The following is a 12025-nucleotide window of genomic DNA, read 5'->3' as shown; positions in this document are numbered from 1 at the left end:
AGTCACAAGCCGCCCTCATACAATAGAAGTTATTACGCTCTCATTTTAAAACGATATTTAAATTACCTGATACTTGGCATGAACACATACGCTTGTTTAACGCAAATAAACGATCATTCATTCATTCATTCAACACTTACGTAAGATATGTCTATGTTTCGTACTAAGTTACTTTGCAAAAAAATTGTACAAAGAAAATATAGTAATTATAACTTTTGTTTGCAGAGTCAGACCAAGATAAGTTGGCAGCGGTTTTGACCGGTTTAAACGTCAAACTTCTAATTATGACGTTTTACTTAACGCTTGCACAGGCTGGGCTATCAAAATCGATGCCAACTTAGCTTGGTCTGACTCTAAACCTTCTCCCGGCTAATTAAACCAAACTACAATGGTCTATCTATAATTCTACAGTCAGCAGCGCATTCCTAATAATAACGTCTTCCGACCACTTTGACTACTTTGAGAGAGAGCTAATAAACATGAGAGAACATTGTATAGGTACCTTAGTACCATGCATTTAGTATTTAGTATGGATCGGGCATGAGTAGTGGGGGGAACTGAAAGAATGGACTAGTCTTATGTATCTTTCTGTAGGAGTAGCAGAGAAAGCGCTATTATTGTTTGTCCTTATCATAGCCTCTCTTCTAGAAAGTCCTAAGTGACGTAGACGTTTTTTGTTGCCCGCCGTTTTCTATGGTGGGCAACAAATAACCCGATCAAATTACGTAGGTCGTTTTTGGTATGTTGTCAGGAATGTTAAAACGAGTTTTTAATTTTGTCGCATTGCGTATGTTCTGTCCCGCACGGGTGCACACGGTATCATTTATACGATCCTACCATCTATGCATAGTACTAAGTATTTTTACTTGTTCTGCGATTTAATTAAATAAATTACGTAGTAGATTATTCCCGCAGCCAAAGTGCCCGGGGCGCGCTGCAGAGTACGCGGCGTGGACTTAATTATTATATCAAAATAATTAATTAACGGCTTTAGCCGAGCGAGGAAACACATCTCATTATATTATTAACCTGTATGAATAAATATTAATTCTTAATGATACGAAATTTAATGTTTCACTCGAACATCCTGTAGCCTTACCATCACGACTCCTTTAGCACCCATGTTTATTTGTCTCACAAAAAGGTGAACAAATAATGTTGATCGCTGTTTACGTTGATGATATTGATATGATATTAGCCAAGTATGATGATAAATGGTTGAAGTCTGTGAAAATGCAAAAGATGCTTTTGATATTAAAGATTTAGGCAAGATTGGTACTTGTCTAGGTATTGAGTTTCAACGAGATGATGAAAATAGGGTTTATCTGAGCCAAAAGATGTACTTAACGAAGGTTTTAGTTCGATTTGGCATCCAAGATTGCAAGCCTGTTATGACCCCTATTGATAATCTTGTAAAATTGAAGAAGCCTGAAAGTGTGAATAATTATATTATGAGACAATATCCTTATCAATGTCTTATAGGTGCGCTGATGTACTTAGCTGTATCGACAAGACCCGACATTGCTTACGCCGCCAATTACTTAAGTCAGTTCAATATTCATTATGATGTTCAGCACTGGAAGGCGGCAAAGCGAGTGTAAACTTGAAAGGCACCTTTAGATTTTTTAGATTGGTGTATGAGAGAACTAATTTACAGTTATTCGGTGTGGTTGATGCTGATTGGGGCTCGAATGCGAAAGATTGAAAATATTACTCTAGGTTTACGTTAATTTTGGCTGGTGCGCCAGTGAGTTGAGAGGCATGTAAGCATAAGACTATCGCTCTTTCGAACACCGAGGCCGAGTACATGGCACTTGCCAAAGCCACTAGCTAAAGCTATGTATTTACAGAATGTATTGAAAAATGTGTGGATGGAATGCGAGGTTCTGACATTGTTCAATGATAACCAGGGGGCCATAAAGCTTGCTCATACAAGAAATTATCACCTCCGAACAAAGCATATACCTAGGCGTTAGGCACTACTTTGTTCGAGATATGTGCGAAATAGTGCTAAGTTGGTCATTACACACGAGGCGATATTATGCTCGCGAGCTGTAAGCGAGCGCGCAATAAGAAAGCCGATGTGGGAGTTAAAAACAAAACTTATCAAATAGTTTTTTTTGTCAAAACAGTAAAAGTAGAATTTCAAAATGGTGGCTTAGAGTTTTAACAGCTTGTAGGCACTTATTCGCCAGTTCATTGAAGTAAGCTACCAACACGCTTTCCAAGAAAACTGGGCGTTTTTGCTGATTTTCCATTGAATAAAAGTTTAATATGCCGCCAATTATTTTTCATCCGATTTTAATGATAAAAGGCTATCGTTCTCGGCTCTTGCCTCTATTAGTATTACTGACAGGTCAATTTTATGTGTTCTTCGTTTTCAATGCTTGATAATGACATTTTCGTCAATATATAAACTAAAAACATGCGAAACTATTCCAATTTTAAGACAAATACGGAAAATGGCTGGCGCGTTATTTTTTTTTACGCACGATTCCAATGCGCGCGCAAGGCAAAGGCGCGAATGAAATCGACAAACAGCCAATTACAAAAGCGGCCAAGTGCTAGTCGGACTCACCCATGAAGGGTTCCGTACCATTTATGACGTATTAAAAAAAACTACTGACTAGATCTCGTTCAAACCAATTTTCGGTGGAAGTTTGCATGGTAATGTATATCATATATTTTTTTTAGTTTTATAACAGCCCGTCCTGGTTATGTTCTTCGTGCTTCTCGTACTCTGAAGCTGGCTGTCTTCCCTCATCGGACTGGATTCTTATCCAATTCATTCACCTGCCAAGCAATACGTGTGTGGAATGCTCTCCCTCTGCCTATCAGACAAGCTCAGAGCAAGCTTACATTCAAAAGCAAGTTGCGTAAGCATTTTATTTGAAGACATTCGAGACTAAATGTCTGCGTGATATCTCACACTAATAGGTACATAATTATTATATATATGTATGTTTATTTATATATATTGGATATGTATATATGTAGGTATATTTAAAATAATAATAAGTATAGTATCATAGTAGTCTCGACTTGTGTCTATTTCCATATCAACTCTTTACAATCCTGCACCAAACTATTTCTGTTTAGCCCAATGGTTGACTGGTAGAGAATGCCTCAAGGCGTTAAATCCGCCATTGGTAATATTTTTGTAAATTTGTGCAATAAAGTTTAACCAAATAAACAAGCAAACAAAATGAGTCTTAACGAAAACGTACGTTACGTCACGCTGTCGAATAAATTTACACTAGGGGTTCCCGGGCACTCACTTCCATTTCGCTAACGTTTACGCTCAGTGAGAGTGAGAGAAAAACAAACTGATTGGTGTCGTTACTATAAAGCTTTCTATAAAACTATTCTTACTAGTATTGTGTAAAAACTACTTGACACACTAATGATGATTACAAACCCTTTCACGCTATCCCATTACAGTAAACGTTAAACGAAAGCGTAGGTACAATAAGCCATCGATTTTGTAGAGAAAAATTAAGTTACACCCGTTATCGTTTCGCTCTAAAATTTCCATTTGCTGTGAACGTTTAAGACCTGTGAATGGCGTCCATTGTACTCGGCCATTGTGTTTTTCCATTGACCGACGAGCTCATGCGAGCGCTGGATTTCAATTACTGCTATTCTGACATAGTAAATCGAACGTTATTTTGTAGCTGGTAATGCAGTCTGAGTGCTTGGTTTTTAATGTCAAGGGTTAATTTATTATATAGAAACCTGATTGCTTACAATGTTGTTTCGTGTTTCTGTTGCCTAATGCGGAAACTAACGCCCTGCTGAAATGAACTACATATACTCGTACCTAATGGGTAAGAGAAAAAGCTAAATAAAATAAATGTCTCATATTTATAAGCGTTATTTAATTTACTAATATGTTTGAAAATAAGGAAAGACTCAAAATTTGTTAGACCCGTAGACAATTTTCGTCATGACGTTGAAATTCATAACGGTCATAATCATAACACGTGTCCAAAATGAACTACGTGTAAAACCACTTTTTTCTCACTTCTGAATAAAAATTTAATAACAAAACTTCTGGAAAATTTATATAATTACCCTATTAAGTGTACTAAAAAAATAAGATTTTAAAGGAGATCCTCATGACAATCTGACTTCACAATCGGTTATAAGCTTTTTACAGCAAAATATGAGATTCGAGCACCTTACGGCCGTAAAAACATTAGCTGTCGACACGGCTAATAAAACTCGACATAAAACATCCTAGCTGAAAGTTATTATTCCTTCTGAACGTTTTAAAACCCAACCCTGTCGTAAATTTCGCAATTGAAACGCTTTTAATCGCGTAACATAAAATTTTGGGGTGCGTGCGTGGTTCAAAACTCGCGTTAACAACCGGTTTAAATGTGACGCGGTTTTATACTTGACTGCTTGTGCTTTTGTTTTCCATTGCGATCAGTCTTATGGCTGTGCGTTAATATGCCTTCAAATTACAAAATGTTGCCAGCAATCTTTCCAATAATAATAAATGCGAAAGATGTTTCTTTTATGATCGCGCTGAATAGTAGATGATTTTAGATGAAGTTTGGCATACAGATAGATTATAACCTAAAAATAACGTAGGATATGATATGGGTTGAAACCGAAGGGTTTTGACCGGCACCGCCGTGATCCTGGTGACCTTGCAATGGCGTCTGCCGCAAATACAGAAGACGTTAGTCCAATCCAAGTCCATTGATATTTGACTTTTTAGTTGGTTTATAATTTTTCATGTCCTTAAATAAAGACGCCATTCGCATAATTTCGCTTATTTGTCTACTTCTGTTAGCTTTCTTCTTTACTTAGTAAGTAAATAGTTATGCTTTGTAAAGAAGTAACAAACGTAGAAATGAGTCAGTAACTGCGCTGGCTTTCAGCAAAGCAAAACGTTCCTTGATGGAGCCCAAACTAGTTTAGTGCCGCGCTGTTGTAGCCTTCCGGCGATACACCTCCACTGTTATTACAAATGCTCACCGACGGAAACAATAATGTATTTTTTAGTATACTCAGCAAACGAACGGACGAGCCGCCTGATGGGAAGCGGTCATTGTCGCCCATGGACATAAGCAACATTATAGGCGCCACTTAAGCGTGGCTGACCCTTGAAAACCCTAAATACCCGCTTCTTGAAGAATTCCATGTCGTAGCGCAAAGGAAATACCTCAGGAGGCAAGTCATTTCACATTCTGTACGTTCTAGGAAGAAACAAGCGAGATGCCCACTCATTCTTGGTGTGCCATGTATCTAAGAAGTGACGATGAGCTTTGCTCCTTTGGCGGGAGGTGCGGTGATAAAAAGGTGACGATGGCACCAATTCAAAAAGTTCTTCAGAGCATTCCCCATTGTACACTACTAGAACATGCAAGTAACTGATAGAACATGCAAAGAGAGACAACGTCTCACCGAAAGCTAAGTGGTTCTAAGCCGTCAGCAAGTTCGGGATCGCCGACAACACGAACTGCCTGCCGTTGGATGGAGTCAAGAGGAAGGAGCTGGTATTGTTGTTATTGTTGTATAATCAATAGCAGTACGGTCACGCACTTTAATTGTTAAGCCGTTTAAACGGCCCCCTAGCCTAGTCGGCAGTGACCCTGCGTACGAAGTAGGAAGTCGCGGGTTCGAATCCTGGTAAGGGCATTTATTTGTGGGGTAAACATAAATATGTGTCCCTGAGTTATGGATGTTTTATATGTATACTAGTAGTTCGGCTCGAACTCGCGGTTCGCTTAAAAGATAGATCAATTGAATGGCTACTTAGTCGGCGGCAAGGATCGAAAACCGCGTGTCATTTTTTGCAAGGTCCATGGAGCCCTTAACTGATAGATTTAAGTCACCATAGAGATTAAAATAAACTGTATCTGTAGTAAGTCGTAATCTTTCTTGTCAAATGTCAAATACCTACATTATGTTTATTTTATTTCGTTTTTATCTTGCTAATTATTTTAAATTTGTAAATAAAAAATCAATATTATTGATGTGAAACCACTTTCATTTGATACCAAACTTGACCATACTTTCATGCAAATAAGATGACCAGAATAGCAAGACCCCTCACAAATAGCTTTTTGGCCTTCTAGGCTCTTCTAGCTCCATAACTCCTTGATCGAGCCTGCTCATAATTTAATGACTAAAATAGAATGCCCTCAACCACGCGTTTACACAATTTGATTTCAATAAAAAAAAAAATATATAAAAATAAAAGCCTATGAAGCTGATGATCTCGGGTTCAAATCCTGGTAAGGGCATTTATTTGTGTGATGAGCATGAATATTTGTTCCTGAGTCATGGGTGTTTTCTATGTATTTAAGTATTTATAAATATATATTATATTATATCATTGTCTAAGTACCCTCAACACAAGCCTTATTGAGCTTACTGTGGGGCTTAGTCAATTTGTGTAATAATGTCTTATAATATTTATTTATTTATTTTATTTATTTATAAATTTACTTAAATTATTGTCCATCAAACTATCCTCTGATAGTTCATCTTAAAAACATCGAAATGCCGGGACGTACCTCTAGCCAGCCATGTGTTCCAAGTTGAATGTAAGAACTTCGCTTCGCTCGCTCGTTCGATAAATATCGCCTCTCCATCGAGTGCTTCTTTTTCTGGCCAATGCATAACTTAAAACCAGCATATAGATTTACCCCCTTATTCATAAACGTGTACTAAAGTTACGATGCCGCTGATCATCCCTTTCCGACGTATTGGCATGATGGAAAGGGACAAACGAAGATCAGCGGCATCGTAACTTTAGTACACGTTTATGAATAAGGGGGTTATTGGATGTACAGTCACATCTGACAATATCGATACGAAAAATGTGCCAAAAATATGTAGGTATGTGAGGGCATTTGGGCAATAAAGACGTGTATACATATTTTTGTCACTTTTTTCGTATCGATATTTTCAGCCGTGACCGTACCTTCCAAATCCAAAACATGTATCAGATTTTTTTTTACGATGTGACAAACAGACGAATAGACAAAGTCGCACCATAATGGTTCGTTTTATCCTCTTTGGCACGGAGCCCTAAAAACGAGTTCAAGTTACTTTGGTTCAAAACTTCTTATCAAAGTTCGCGTGACCATCACGAATACAAATCTTTCATTCTGTTAACTTACCTACATTATGAAAACCCGCCTAATTGAAATACACGTATATTTGTAATAACATGTTTTCAGTTCATTGTTGATCTAAAACCTGATTCTCCCAATTGAAATGGTTAATTAATTTTCATTAAGGCAACGTTTTGTTTAAATTTTTTATACAGGAGGATATTAAACATGGCCGGGGTTCTCTTGACGGTTGACCGCCTAGATTCGAGGCGTAACCGTGTTTTGTCAATGTTAATTCTTAATGAAAACGGTAACGTGAACGTATGTGGGTATGCCTCGTTTGTAATTGTATACGTACAGCGTTTGTTTGTTGCAAGTGGTGCCAGCATGACATATGCGCCGATTCCAGAGAAAAATCGTTGTCCCTTTTCTTCACGCCACCAAATGAAACGCCACAGAGTTAGTTAGGTCAACTAAATATTAATTTACTTCCCTACTTATGAAAACGTGAAGGAAAGATAGCGGGTACAGTTCCAGAACAAAAACTGGTTCGGGGAATATTTAGCTTAGACAAAATAATTGATTTAGTCAAACAAAAAAAAAAGTCTTTCTATAATGTGACGAAGCCTGCGCTGTGGATCTGATGGAATGCTATTTTTTGGTTAATAAATAAATCACTGCGTCAAACAATTGCGGCACAATGAGTGGTGAAGACAGATTTTGAGCAGTGAAAACAAAAATGGCTGTACTAAGAGTATCTGATCACTGAGAGTATCTGAAAGAGATCGCTTGCAGCGATAAGACTGCCTGTTGCTACCTTGACATTTGACGAACAGTCTGGCCTAATGGGTAGTGACCCTGCCTATGAAACCGTTGGTCCCGTGTTCAAATCCTGGTAAGCGCATTTATTTATGTGATGAGCACGGATATTTGTTCCTGGATCATGGGTGTTTTATATTTATATATTTAAGTATTTATAAATATTCATATAAATTTATCTTACATTTTTTGACAAAATTTAGTTAAACTCTTATTACATTTTTCCTTCTCTTGGCCTCAGAATTGCATGGTTAAAATCTTTTAGATTCCTCTTGTTACACCGTGTACATATCGTTGTCTAAGTACCCACAAACCCAAGCCTTATTGAGCTTATTGTGAGAGTTAGTCAATTTGCGTAATAATGTCCTATAATATTTATTTATTTACATTGTAAGTCTGTTTTTAAATTCGTTTACTTTGTGGTGTAATAAAGAATATTTACTTACTTGCTCAACGTACTTTATTTAAAACGTTAGTGACGTCTGAGGAAGCTTTGAAACAATTCCATGTCCCTATATGTACAGATACCTATCTACAGCCTAGTGCTGGTTAAGACTCGAATCCTTTGAGTCCTCTGCTATGAAACTCGACTCAGTTTTTCAGACTCACATATTAAGTCTAAACTCGAGTTCCTTTTAACTTGTTAGATACTCGAGTCTTTGGTAGGGACTTGAGTCCATTTCAGAGAGCTCTAAAATTTTTTGTTTGCAAAATTTCGAAATGCTTTGTCTTTAAGTAATATTCGTGGATTAAGGCACACAAATATTACAGTAACGCATAATTTACTTGTATTTAGGTTAAACCTATGAAATTGTTGACGGAGTCTTTATTCTGAGGCTCGAGTCCTTTTGAGTTCTCTTAAAAAAAGACTCAATGAATGACTCGCCTCTTGGGACTTAAAAGACTGGGAAGTTTTTTAAGCGCCGTGTTTCATAAAAACGAGTCGAGTTCTTCAAATTCAGACTCAAATGACTCAAATTCTTACCAACACTACTACAGCCAATGATGCATCATTGGCCGTCCATGAGGCCGGAAAGGTTCCTTCAGGAGTTCCTACAATTGTATAGGAGGGAACTGATTGGAATTGGAAACCTTCGGTAAACTGTGACGCTAGGATCCTAGAAGTAGGTACTTAATATCACTTATATATTGTTGTTTATTGTTTATTGTATATTATGGTTGGATAGCTCAGATGGTTTAAGTATTTAATTGCGCTGGCATCATCATTTTTTAAAAGCCTCAGTATTTCAGCTCTTAAGTCCTTTTAAAATTATTTTTTATTGATTAAAAAAAACATTACAATGCTAAATTTCCAGAACATTCAATTCTCTAAACGAACGAACCAATCTCTATAAGGCAGGGTGGTTTATGCCCCTATTAGCGAGCGAGTTATTGTTGCCAGCACACAGTGGTCTGGTAAACAATCGTCATATTTCTAACAATGGCTGCAATTGGCTGCCGGTTTATTTGCCCTAGGCCAACAAGGGTGGTATTCCGGGCTCGTCGAGCGCGGCAGAGCGTTCGTCTCGGAACGACCAGAACAAGTGAAGAATCCTGGGGAAAAATTTTACAGCCAATATTTTTTTTTTGCTTTTTTTTAAATTCTCTTTAAGTACGGCAGTACTGTACGAGACTCCTTAAATATCAACTAAGGAAATGTGTTATTTTATACTCCGTCTGATATTTTTTTGCAACCAAATGAAGTCGAAAGAGTGAACGAATGAATGATACCGTTGATCTCCAGAACGGATCGAGCAGAATGGATTTGTGAAGTGAGCGTTGAGTGCTGTTATAATTTTAAGTATATTTTTTTCTTATTTAATGCATGTTAATTATAAGATGTAATGTTTTGAAAAGATGAGTCCCGCCGAGTTTCTTGCCGGTCCATATTGGGATACACTCCTCCATTTGAGGGGGGATTTAAATCTTCTCGGGTCAGAGGTTTAGGGTTAGAGCCAGTGTAGCCTACTTGAATAATAAACTATCTTTATATTTATCTTAAATTTTACTGCACAAGATATTAACAAAAAAGACGGATTTTATTAAATGTAAGTAAGAGGAATACTTTTTTTCATAAAAAGTTGTACAAAGACGTACTTGATATTTTAATTTTGTCGGGGGTTCTTAAATAGGACAGCCAATAACCAGTATGAAGCCAGCAGCCTAAAATTTCAATTCTGGTGCGAGTAGTATTGTTCAAACGGCAACTGATGTTCACAAGGCTTCAATATACTAACGGCGATGAAATAGAGACCTATTTACAAGTAGGTTAGGTAGATGTGATGACCAAAAAAATAATTTTCTACATGTTTATGTGACTAGCTGACTATCTTTCCAACGCGATACAACCGGTTGGCGATTTTTTGTACTGAAAATAGCGTATGAACTATCTTCTGACAGATTTTCAATCCAAACGCGATAACTAATTTTTTCACGTGTTTGTGTAGCTGCTGTTGCTCAACCCACCAATGGAGCGGTAGCTGACGTTAGCAACGATGCCTGATGACCGACAAATAATTTATGAAGCGAAGTCTCGCAAACACACATGAACACTAGTCCAATTCGGAAAGCAGATCGGCTCACTTCGCCCACAACAGTAATTAAAACGCATACTCGTTGCACGAAATTATGGCGACCGTGATGTTTTGCGGCCTTTGTACTTAAATCTGTTGCATGTGACGACAAAGCTTTGCTTTGTTGTCTTTGGTTATGCACTATTTGACATTTGTATGACTACACATTAGTCTCGGTAACGAAATTGTAATTTTAAGTTAAATAAATACACTATAAAATGCTGGAAGATTCATATGGACTAGGCCGAATAGCTTTTTAAATATTTCTTATATAAAAATATATCTAAATAACGCATATAAAGGCAATGTTAAAAGAATTATCTTGGCTAATCCAGGGTACCATCAGGGTTGAGGGTACTTCAGAGGTAGTAGACATAAAATCAATGAGTAAAAACTGTTTAAAACAGAAAACCGTTTTTCAAATCGAGCTGCCTTCGAGAAAACAGGGAACATAATTAGTAAATTTTGAAGACGGTTTTTTTAGTATAGATTGAATCTTTCCCACTGTTTTTCAGAATCTTATGCGCGAACCATGATTGAATCATACGTGATATTTCCTACAATTTATTGATTATTCACTTTACTCATGCATAAGCATCAAATTAGGCTAATGTGTGCGGTTAATAGCCCATCAACACACAGTATTCTGCTAATCGAATAATTGCCGGATATCGATCATCATTGCGTTTCCTATTCATCACATCTTAACTTAATAGAGTTGGCAACAGACACAGACTATCTAAATGCGACAAGTTCGCATTATAAAATTTGTCTTGGCGAAATCGTTGCGTTGCGACATCAGAGGGCTAGCCAAGATGTCAATCGTTTGCGCAGTAGCGAAAGAAACGGTAATGTCTCTCTATCACTCTTCCTTATTAGTGCGACAAACGATTAGCATTTTGGCTAGGCCCCCAGTATTCCTAACTGCTTGGCGCGGTTGAGATGATGCGCCACGCTCCTCTGCACCAATCAGGTACATATATTGGAAATACTGCATACTCCCCCGAACTGATAATTCAGAAAAGGGAAACCATATTTACGTTGATGCGGAGGTGCGTCCCGCTTTCGCGGTTCATGTAAATTATTGAATGGTGAATTCAGAAGGCAGTACAGATAGTGTACAACGCCAATTCTACATCGCCAAGTCAGGCACCACATGGAGGGTAAGATAAAACATCTGTAACTCTACACTATTATGTTCCAATGAACTTATTCTCACGCGAGCAGCCTTGATGAGGAGTACATAATGTGCTGGGTCGCTTCGTCTATGATACCAATCTTCTTCTTTTTTACGCGTTCCTGGTTGCATTTCATCTGACTTTCCAAAAAAAACCGAACTTTGTTGCACAACCAAGCAGACACCAGGTGATATAGTTTTGTTGGTTGCCCGCGACTTGTACCGCCACGGTGTCCCGTTGAGATATTACCGTTACTCCTCCTCTCACTCCTTTTCGGTCAGCATCATAATAATAGCAGAGCAACATATAAATTCAATTTTGTTTATTTCATCATCACAGATAACAGTTAGGTGACAGTAGAAGTATATTAATATTATTA

The 12025-nt window shown here is 37.6% G+C and overlaps 1 protein-coding gene across 1 annotated transcript in view; it reads left to right on the top strand.

The window, feature by feature from the left end:
- Positions 1-11823, top strand: part of LOC133520101 (poly [ADP-ribose] polymerase) — a 214628-nt gene extending 202805 nt beyond the window's left edge. Inside the window, exon 21 of the mRNA XM_061854409.1 lies at positions 11814-11823. The gene's annotated coding sequence lies outside the window, so the exon portion shown is untranslated. The remainder of the gene's footprint in view (positions 1-11813) is intronic.
- Positions 11824-12025: the final 202 nt, after the last annotated feature.

The sequence above is a fragment of the Cydia pomonella genome, chromosome 7 (assembly GCF_033807575.1).
Source record: "Cydia pomonella isolate Wapato2018A chromosome 7, ilCydPomo1, whole genome shotgun sequence".
NCBI lineage: Eukaryota > Metazoa > Arthropoda > Insecta > Lepidoptera > Tortricidae > Cydia > Cydia pomonella.
Note: the sequence above shows the minus strand (reverse complement) of the source record. Positions and strands in the feature narration are given on the sequence as shown.